The following is a 10485-nucleotide window of genomic DNA, read 5'->3' as shown; positions in this document are numbered from 1 at the left end:
CAGGAGGATCCAAATCCAGACTGCCCTATGCCAATCATGGGCCCCCTGCCAGTTTGAATGACCCAATAACGTGCTTGCACGGGAACACAGTGTTGTACATAGTTGGCCCAGCAGGCCCTGTTCTCCAGTCTTGTTCGTGCAGCCACCTACCATGCTGTACTCAATAAAGAGCTTGTTATCACTACCACCTCGCCGCATCAATGCCTAAGAACCCACTATATTACAGTGGTGACAAAGGTAGGATCCTAGTAGGCAATCCAGTAACCTGCTCTGCACCACGCCTCACAGCCACTGCCTCCAGCTCAGTGCATTGCTCCACCATCACTGAGAACGGTCGCCAAGCCAGGACCAGAAGATGAGCAACACTCAAGCATCCATCTCTGCCATTCCCCCAGAACCCAGGCCCAATCAGGCCGGTGCACCAGGCCCACATGGGTATATTCTGGAGTTTGACCTTGCTCACCCAGAGCATTGGGAGAGATGGGAGAAGAGGCTGAACTTCTGCATCCTATACCACAAGATCACAGATGAGCAACAGCAGAAGCATCTCTTACTCAGCATCTGCGGTGAGGACACACTGGAGCTGGCGGAGAGCCTCCTCTTGCCTACAATGCTGAATGAGGCCACCTACAAGGCCATCGTGGAGAAGCTGACTGACCACTTCTTGCCCTGGCCAACCCCACAAGTCCCAGCGCATCAAGTTCCACAAGTGGAACCAGAGGGCTGGAGAAACTGTCGCCGCCTTCCTCGCAGAGCTACGCTGCCTTGCCCGTGAGTGCGCCTTCTATAATCTTGAGAAGCCCTGCTCAACTGCTTCGTGACAGGCCTCTGGGATGAGAGGATGCAGGTGAAGTTGGCAGTCAAAAAGACCCTGACCCCGGCCAAAGCCCTGAGTGAGGCTGCAGAGTATGAAAAAAGGAGCGGCACTCAACCGGGGCACACCAGGTTTGCAGCAGCACTAACCCAGATGACTCTGAGGCCGACAACGCCCTCAAAATGCACCAGGCAGCCCCAAAGTGCCCGCCGCCACATGAAACTGAGACGGCATCAACCCAGGGCTGTACCAGCTGCAGAGACGCCCACGAACAATGCTCCTGCAAGTACCGCGATGCAGTTTGCCATATGCAGCAAGACCGGCCATCTAGAGTGAGTTTGCCATTCAAAATCAATGCGCCAGGACCACAGAAGCACAGCGTGGCAGAAAAATGGCCACCGCCATGAGGTCACTCTAATGGCGGACATTCAGGCACTCACCATAGCAGGGGATCAGGTATGCCAACTTCCCATGCCTTCCCCTGACAAGTTTAATGTGACCGTGCTAAGAGGGTAAGCCCTGCAAAATGGAGGTAGACTCTGGGGTGGGCCAGATGGTCATTTCAGCCCACACTTTTAGGAAGTTGTGCCCTAGGGGAGAATCCCGGTTACATCCATCCCTGTTTGTAGTCAGGTACTTCCAGAAACATGAGGTCGCTGTACTGGGGGTGGGGGCTGTCCACATAAAATACGGACAGTTCTCAAGCAAGCTTCCCTTAATAGTTGTAGAAGGGGACCTGTGTAGCTTGCTGGGATGGTCATAGTTTGAGGCTCTAGGGTTCCAGATAATGGAAATACATCAGGCTCCCTCATGGAGAGACTTTCAGAATGTCTGTGAGCAAGTCTTTGATGGCACACTGGGAACATACACTGGACCCCCTGTGACATTGGATCTGAACCCCAGTGTGCAGCCCATGAGGCTGAAAGCACAGCAAGTGTCCCTGGCTCTTAGACCCAAAATAGAGGAGGAACTAGACCGCCTCATGACCCAGGGGGTACTGGAGCCGGTAGCCAATGTGAAATGGGAGACCCCAATAGTCATCCCCATTAAGCCAAATGGCAGCGCCTGCATTTGTGCAGACTACAAATGTGCGATTAACAAGGCGCGTTACAAGGCCACGTATTTCCGGTCCCCGTGGTTAGTCATGTGCTGGCCTCCCTTGCAGGGGCTAAAATCTTTGAAAAGCTGGACTTGGCCCAGGCCTACCAGCAGCTCCCAGTTGACACTGCCACCGCGGAGGCTCAAACCATTGTAGCGCATAGGGGGTCTTTCCAGGTCAAGTGCCTGCAGTTCAGCATCGGCATGGCCCTGGGGATCTTCCAGAACTTAATGGACTCTCTCCTTAAAGGTATCCCCAGGATCCAGCTGTTCTTCAACAATGTGCTGATTGCCACAGCCACCAAAGAAGAATTTGCTTCCCGCCTCCAGGCCATGCTGCAGCATTTTGATGGGCTTGGGTTAAAGGTGAAACGGGAGAAATGCAAGCTGGGGGTTTCCACCATTGACTTTCTTGGTTACATGGTGGATGCGAGTGGAATCCACCCAGTGCAGGATGTCACGGCTGGGGCCGGGTCAGGCAAAGTCCAGAGGCAGTCCAAGGTCTGTAGCCAGCAAGCAGGAGTGTCCAAGGTGCCAAATCCAAATCACTGTGCAAATATCGCAGGTCCGAGGTCCAGAAGCCGAGGTCAGGGAGTCCAGAAGTCAAAAGCCAAAGTCAGGGAGTCAGGAACCAAAGTCAAGCCAGAGTGGATGCTAGAACGTCAAGGAGATGACTAGTTGCTTCCGCAAAGCCTCCTCCCAAAGCCCACAGCTATATAGCCCTCTGCTGGCTTTTGCCCATTTGGGCTAATTGCTGGCTCTTGGAGGCAGCCAGGATCCTGTTACAACTCAAGCATCCTTGCTCTTAGGAGGGCCAGAATCCTCTCAAAACTCAGGACTCAGGGAGCGTCTTGCTTGTGAGCGTGCCGCCCTCCTCCGATCCCTGAGGTCCTGACGGAGGCGGTCACGCACACGAGCCACCCGAGAGGGCGAGGCAGGGGGGCTGGGATCTTCTTCAGCAGGAGGCAGGGGTACTGGTGCAGGTGGCAGGGGTACAGTTTCCTCGGCAGACTCGTCTTCCTCTGCAGCGTCCTCAGCACCCATGACACAGGACAAAATTAGGGTCATCTGTGATGCGCCTGCCCCCTCTAAACAAGGTGGAGTTACAGGCATTCCTCATACTCCTAAATTTCTACCACGCCTTCCTCCCCCACAAGGCAGTGGTAGCGGAGCCCTTGCATAGACTTTTGGACAAATGGGCACCATGGGTTTGGGGTCGCTGGCAAGCCGCTGCCTTCCAGGCAGTAAAAGATATTTTAACTTCAAACAGCTTGCTGGCACACTTTGATGAGCAGCTGCCAGTAGTTTTGGCATGTGATGCTTCCCCCTACAGGGTGGGCGCCATCTTGACCCACATGCTACTGGACGGCTGCAAGGCCCCGGTAGCATATTATTCTAGGACACTGCAAAAGCTAGAGCACAATAACGTGCAAATTGATAAAGAAGGCCTGGCAATAGTGGTGGGCGTAAAAATAATTCATGATTTTTTGTATGGTCGGCACTTCACCATCTTGACAGACCACAAGCCTCTCCTGGGTCTGTTTGCCCCCGACTGCCAAACGCCACAAATGCTATCCCCAAGGGTTTTGTGGTGGTCCATCTTCCTCATGGGGTACCAGTATGATCTCCAGTACCACCCAGGGAAGGCTATGGGCCACGCCAACACCCTGAGTTTCTGGCTGCTGCCCTCGATGGACTTGGATCCTGCCTCGGCACACCATATCATGCTGTTGGAGTCCCTCCCAGACTGCCTGGTGCATGCCAAGGACATTACCCGTTGTTCCATGAAGGACAAGATCCTCTCCTGAGTTTTGAACTGGGTTTGGAGGGGATGGCCCATGGACTGGGTGGGGTTGGAATTTGCGGCTTTTGCATCCTGTCTGTACATAAGGGATATCTGTTGTGGGGGAGCCAGGTAGTGGTGCCCCCGGTGTTGCGACAGCGAGTCCTTACTGCGCTGCATGAAACCCATCCAGGGATTGTGCACATGAAGGCGCTGGCCCACACTATATATGGTGGATGGGAATAGACGAGGCCATAGAATCCTAGGTAGCTAGATGCCAGCCTTGCCAGGAGACCTGTCTGTCCCTGCCTTGAGCCCCAGCCCAACCGTGGGAGTCCACACATAACCCCTGGTCCCTCCTGCACATAAACTTTGCAGGGCTGTTCCAGGGACAGGTATTTCTCATTATCATGGACTCCTACTCAAAGTGGCTCGATGTAGTTCCAGTAGCATCAACCTCATCCTGGGCTGCACTGGGGGCTTTTTGCAGGATTTTTGCCACCCACAGTTTGCCCGACATGCATGTCTCTGACAAAGGGACAGACTTCATGTTGGTCAAGTTCCAGGATTTTTGTGGCCATCGCCTAATTAAACACATTAGGTCAGCCCTTTTCCACCCTGCCAACAGCCAAGCAGAAAGGATGGTGTGGGCAACTAAGGAATCGCTCTGCCGCATCATCCAGGGGGACTGGGAAGCCTGCCTTGCAGATTGCCTACTGGCACAGCATTCCATCCCCAGTACTGCCATTGGCTGTAGCCCAGCTGAGGTACTCATGGGATGGCTGGCTACCCTTCTGGACTGCATACAACTGGACCACGCCTCATACCTACAAGGGGTTCCTGAGGTGATCCAGGCTCCCCGAGGGTTCAACATGAGTACTTGGTGTTTGCTAAGAACTTGGGGTTGGGGGTTTCTCCCCAGATTACCCCCCAAGTTTCAAAACGATTGGACCAGAGGGTCTAATTCTATGAGCCCCAAAGATGATGCCCCTATCCTTAATTATTTTCAGGTTGTTTTTTCCCTCCCTTTTGTTGTTTTCTGGTAGTGATTGAGGAATTTGCTGTAACTGACATAATGGCACAAAGATTTTAACGTTTTCAGTTATTCAGATGACCATATAGACTCATTATTGAACCAACCTATTTGGGATTCAAACATGAATTATGATAAAAGTAATGAGTGGAAAAATTTTTAGAGATCCAATCTTAGGGAGATGAGAATTGATGCTCATTCAGGGGCTCTGAGGGATTATTGCAGGAATAAAATTATACCAAGAAGTTCACATATTTAAAAAGTTCTAGAGAAGTTTCCCCATAATGATAAACTTAAGGACAGATGGTTTGCAATCCTAAATAAGTGCTTTAAGGGCTTGATGGTATTGTTAATCAACACCATGATGGCTGAAAGTTCCAGACTTGAGACAGATATCAAACAACTGAAAAGAAAACATAAAAACTTCTTTTAGCAATAATTACTTTAAAGCTAAAATGAGCCACTTGGATAGAGAAATTTAAAAAAAAATTGCAGAAATATATTAAATTTAACAAATTCCAGAGGGATAAAAAGGATTATGATGAAAACAGGGTTTATAATAGAACACCATTTTAAGGTACTGGTCTGTGTCCTTTGATAGCACTCTGGACACTGGTTCTGACTTAGGCAACTACATCTGAGGATAGAACTTCCATTCATTCAACATGACTGCCACATGACAACTTCCATCACTATAATGAAGAAAGAGGAGAATGTTTTAGGTCTGGATCGAGAACTGAATTCAGAGAAGAGCTACATTGCACAGGAAGCCAGGCCTTACAAGAAGAAAAAAATCTCCCAGAACTACAGGTAGTCAATCTGTCTAAGGTGAAACTGAAACCAGTTGAACTTTCTGTACTGAGTAAACATTTTTCATTTGTGTCAACACCACCTTTCTGTTGGTGATTGAAGTCCAACACTTGTTGAGAAAGATATGATTAGCAGACTATTTTAAAGGTGATAAGGAAACGTTGAATTTAACAATTGACCATGACATTTTAAAACCAAAGTCTACATTTAATCCCCTACTAATAACCCTGGAGTCCTGGTTTCTCAAGTGTTGATCTTGGAGGAAATAAATCAACTTGAACACGTTGAGAAACCAGTCTGGCACAGTTTAAGTAACGGAGAGAACAGCCTTTAACAGCAGACAGGGGATTCAGACCTGGGTCTCCAAGATCCTAGTCCAACACTCTAATCACTGTGCCACATTGGCTGTCATCTGCAGGAAGAATGTCAGGAATTCATGGAGTAAAAGGACTGGTCCTCTTGTGGATCAAAAACTGGCTGAGTAATAGGAAGCAGAGAGTGAGTATAAATGGGCAGTCTTCGCAGTGGAGGTTGGTAAGCAGTGGGGTGCCGCAGGGCTCAGTACTGGGACTCATGCTTTTTAACTTGTTCATAAATGATTTAGAGTTGGGAGTGAGCAGTGAAGTGGCCAAGTTTGCGGATGACACTAAATTGTTCAGGGTGGTGAGAACCAGAGAGGATTGTGAGGAACTCCAAAGGGATCTGTTGAGGCTGGGTGAGTGGGCGTCAACGTGGCAGATGCGGTTCAATGTGGCAAAGTGCAAAGTAATGCACATTGGGGCCAAGAATCCCAGCTACAAATACAAGTTGATGGGGTGTGAACTGGCAGAGACTGACCAAGAGAGAGATCTTGGGGTCGTGGTAGATAACTCACTGAAAATGTCAAGACAGTGTACGTTTGCAATAAAAAAGGCCAACGCCATGCTGGGAATTATTAGGAAGGGAATTGAAAACAAATCAGCCAGTGTCATAATGCCCCTGTATAAATCGATGGTGCGGTCTCATTTGGAGAACTGTGTGCAGTTCTGGTTGCTGCACCTCAAAAAGGATATTATAGCATTGGAGAAAGTCCAGAAAAGGGCAACTAGAATGATTAAAGGGCTGGAACACTTTCCGTATGAAGAAATGCTTGGGACTCCAGCTTGAAGAAACGCCGACTGCGGGGTAACATGATAGAGGTTTACAAGATAATGCATGAGATGGAGAAAGTAGAGAAAGAAGTACTTTTTTCCCTTTCTCACAATACAAGAACTCATGGGCATTCGATGAAATTGCTGAGCAGACAGGTTAAAACAGATAAAAGGAAGTACTTCTTCACCCAAAGGGTGATTAACATGTGGAATTTACTGCCACAGGAGGTGGTGGCGGCCACAAGCATAGCCACCTTCAAGAGGGGTTTAGATAAAAATATGGAGCAGAGGTCCATTAGTGGCTATTAGCCACAGTGTGTGTGTGTGTGTGTGTGTGTGTGTATAAATTTGCCACTGTGTGACACAGAGTGTTGGACTGGATGGGCCATCGGCCTGATCCAACATGGCTTCTCTTATGTTCTTATGTTCTTAATCCCCATCTACCATGGGTGTACTTCAGATAAAGTTGCAAAGTTCAAACTTCAAGCAGAAATGAAACTGCTTTTGAAGGAGGTGAGGCAGTGTATTTATCTTTGCCCAAAGGCAGTACAAATAGAATACCTTTAACCCTTGCTTTTAAACATTTTATTACAAAGGAACTTCAGAAACAGAATGGAATGGGAAAGTGAAACTGCTGAATTACAAGTTATTACACCTGGAGCAAAAACCTCCCCAAGACTTGGTTTCTTATCTCATTACATATATTAAAATAATTCAGTTCTTACATATTCATTCTCACCAAGAAGGGCTATATATCCTCCGTATTTTAATGTACTTCTCTTTTGGAATAGTATATTGGAATAGTGACTATAATGCAATGAAGACTGGAATGTTTTGCTGATGTAACATTGCACCCCACTTCTAAGAAAAGGATGTTATTAGTTAACTGGTGTTAAACAGAACAGATAGCATTTTTCAGGTTCTCTCCAAGTTTAGAGGTCCTTTCCTGAGCAAGATGCCTTGTAATAGTTCGCTCCAGTAAGCCCACTTCATCAATCTTCTGCGCAGTCCCACATGGGGACGATGTATACTGTCTGGACAGCCTGGCCTAGAAGTAACAACAGGATGTATCTGATACACATGAAATAAGAGCAAAATGAAGATGGAACAAACAAAATGGATGCCAGTAAAATACAAACCTGGAAATACTATTTTGGGAAGGTGACTCTAGGGCATCCGTTTGCTAAAGGCTCTTTCCCCACCTGAAAAGAAGAGAGACTTTATCTCAACAATGCAATCTCAGGAAAGAGATTCGCCACTCTGACATGATTTTATTATTTGTTTGTTTGTTTGTTTCGATTTATAGCCCACAATTTCCCGAATGGGCTCTGGGCAGGTAACAACAGTCAATAATACAAGGTTAAAATCGTACATCGCACCTGGTCATCCTTCCTGGTATATCAGTAGGCTATTCAAATAACCTGATAGCTTGTGCCTGAGGTCAAGAGAAATATTAACACCTTTAATTTCACTCAATAATCTCATTGGAAGAACATTAACACTGGTTGTCTACACCAGACACCTCCATTAGCTGCACACATGCAAAATATTAGGAGTGCCCCAGGTCCATTGTTCATCCCTGGGAGCACCGTTCATTATTTCCCCAACACATTGTTTTACCTCTAGCTAATCCCATCAGGAATTGTTGACATCACCATGCCTTTAGGTAGCAATTTGCCCTCTAACTCAACATGCTCTTCTCCATACAGTGTGTGTATCTCAGGCACTCACTTTGCATCTCACCCCCAAATACATTTGGGTCCTCTCTGTGACATGCTGGCTCACTTCAGGACCTCTTCTCCATGGACCTCTGATCTTCTGGACTGGTAACTAAAATCCCCAGAAAGCCCTCCTGTATTCCCAGACCTTGCTATATTTCTGTTAGCCTGTATGTTTCTTTTCCAGTATGCAGCAATAACACAACCCTGTTCCTGCTTGAAGATAGCATGTAAGAGTTCCAGAGAATGTCAAGACAGTGTGTGATTGCAAAAAAAAGGCCAGAGACATACTGGGAATTATTAGGAAGGGAATTGAAAACAAATCAGCCAGTGTCATAATGCCCCTGTATAAATCGATGGTGCTGCCTCATTTGGAGTTCTATGTACAATTCTGGTCACCGCACCTCAAAAATATATTATAGCATTGGAAAAAGTCCAGAAAAGGGCAACTAGAATAATTAAAGGGTTGGAACACTTTCCCTATGAAGAAAGGTTAAAATGCTTGGGACTCTTTAGCTTGGAGAAACATCGACTGAGGGGTGACATGATAGAGGTTTACAAGATTATGCATAGGACAGAGAAAGTAGAGAAAGAAGTACTTTTTCCCCTTTCTCACAATACAAGAACTCGTGGGCATTCAATGAAATTGCTGAGCAGTTGGGTTAGAACTGTTCAAAAATGAATTTTGAGCCAGAATTTAAACACTGCAATCCAGGCTTTTGTCTCCACCAAAGACTGACCCACTTCAGAGCAGAGAGGAAAGTAGGACACACATTTTGGCAAACCAAGAATTTGTCTAAAGAATGAGGCTTGAATGCCCTCCACTTTCCTGGTAAAAGCTGAGATCCAAATAGGGATACCATAGAGGATTTGGGCAAGCGTTTTGGCTTTGAACACTTTAATAGCTGCTGGAACTAATTGTTGCCCCTTGCAAAGAAAAACTGTTTAATTTGAGCAGCTGAACATTTAGCCAAGTTGACGGTGTTGTTACGATGTGAAACCCAGCTTAACTTGTGGTTAAAAGTGATCCCCAAGTATTTAAAATTTTTTGTTTGCTCGATTGTTGAATTGCCAATAAACCATCTCTGTGGGCGCCAGCAGTTTGAAAAGACAACTACTTTAGATTTGGTGTAATTGATAGTAAGTGAATTACAATTACAGTAGTCATAAAAGGCATTCAAATACCTTTGCAGGCCCACTCTTGTACAAGAGAGGATGGTAGTGTCATCGGCATAAAGTAATAAGGGGACCGTTCGGCCTGCAAGTTTAGGCGGATGACCGTTGACAGGGTTCAAAAATTGTGCCAGGTCAGTTAAAAATAGATTAAAAAGATGCGGGGCCAGCACACAACCTTGTTTAACCCCCTTTAACACTGGGATTTTACTAGTCAAGTCACCGCTAGAAGAAAATTTCACTTGGCAAAAGGTATTAGAATGAAGTTTCCTCAAGAGAAACAGCAGACGAGGGTCCATTCCCAGGTGATCTAGCTTGATCCATAGTTGGGCTCTATCTATTGAATCAAAAGCACCCTTCAAATCGATGAAGGCAGCGTATAATTTTTTTGACCCGGTATGCATATATTTTTCAGCATGGAAGGCCAGAGTGCAGCAGTGATCCATAGCAGTTTTGCCTTTGGAGAAACCAATCTGTTCAGGACCTATGATGTTGCCTAGGCGCATCCAGTCAGTTAATCGGAGTTCTAAATGTTTTGCATACAGTTTGCCCACTAAAGATAATAAACTAATGGGGCGGAAATTTTCTGCTAACTCCAACCCCCCCTTTTTGTATATTGGAATAATTATAGAGTCAAGCCAAGAGTCAGGGATGGAGCCATGCAGATCGATAAAAGAGAACAATTTTGCAAGGGGCAAGAGCCACCAATCGGCAAACTTTGTGAATACCTCAGCGGGAAGGCCATCAGGGCCAGGTGCTTTACCCGCTTTTAAATCCTTCAGTAACTCACTGATTTCCTCTAGAGTTACTGGAGGCCAGACCGGCATATCAGTAACTGAAAGGTTTGCTAAGATAGGAGGGGATACACATGGGGCAGCAAAAATGTTAGAGAAGTAATCAACCCATGTTTGCTCAGAGATATTTGG

Source organism: Heteronotia binoei, chromosome 5 (genome assembly GCF_032191835.1).
Source record: "Heteronotia binoei isolate CCM8104 ecotype False Entrance Well chromosome 5, APGP_CSIRO_Hbin_v1, whole genome shotgun sequence".
NCBI lineage: Eukaryota > Metazoa > Chordata > Lepidosauria > Squamata > Gekkonidae > Heteronotia > Heteronotia binoei.
The sequence above is the reverse complement of the archived record's forward strand: the minus strand, read 5'-3'. Positions refer to the sequence as shown.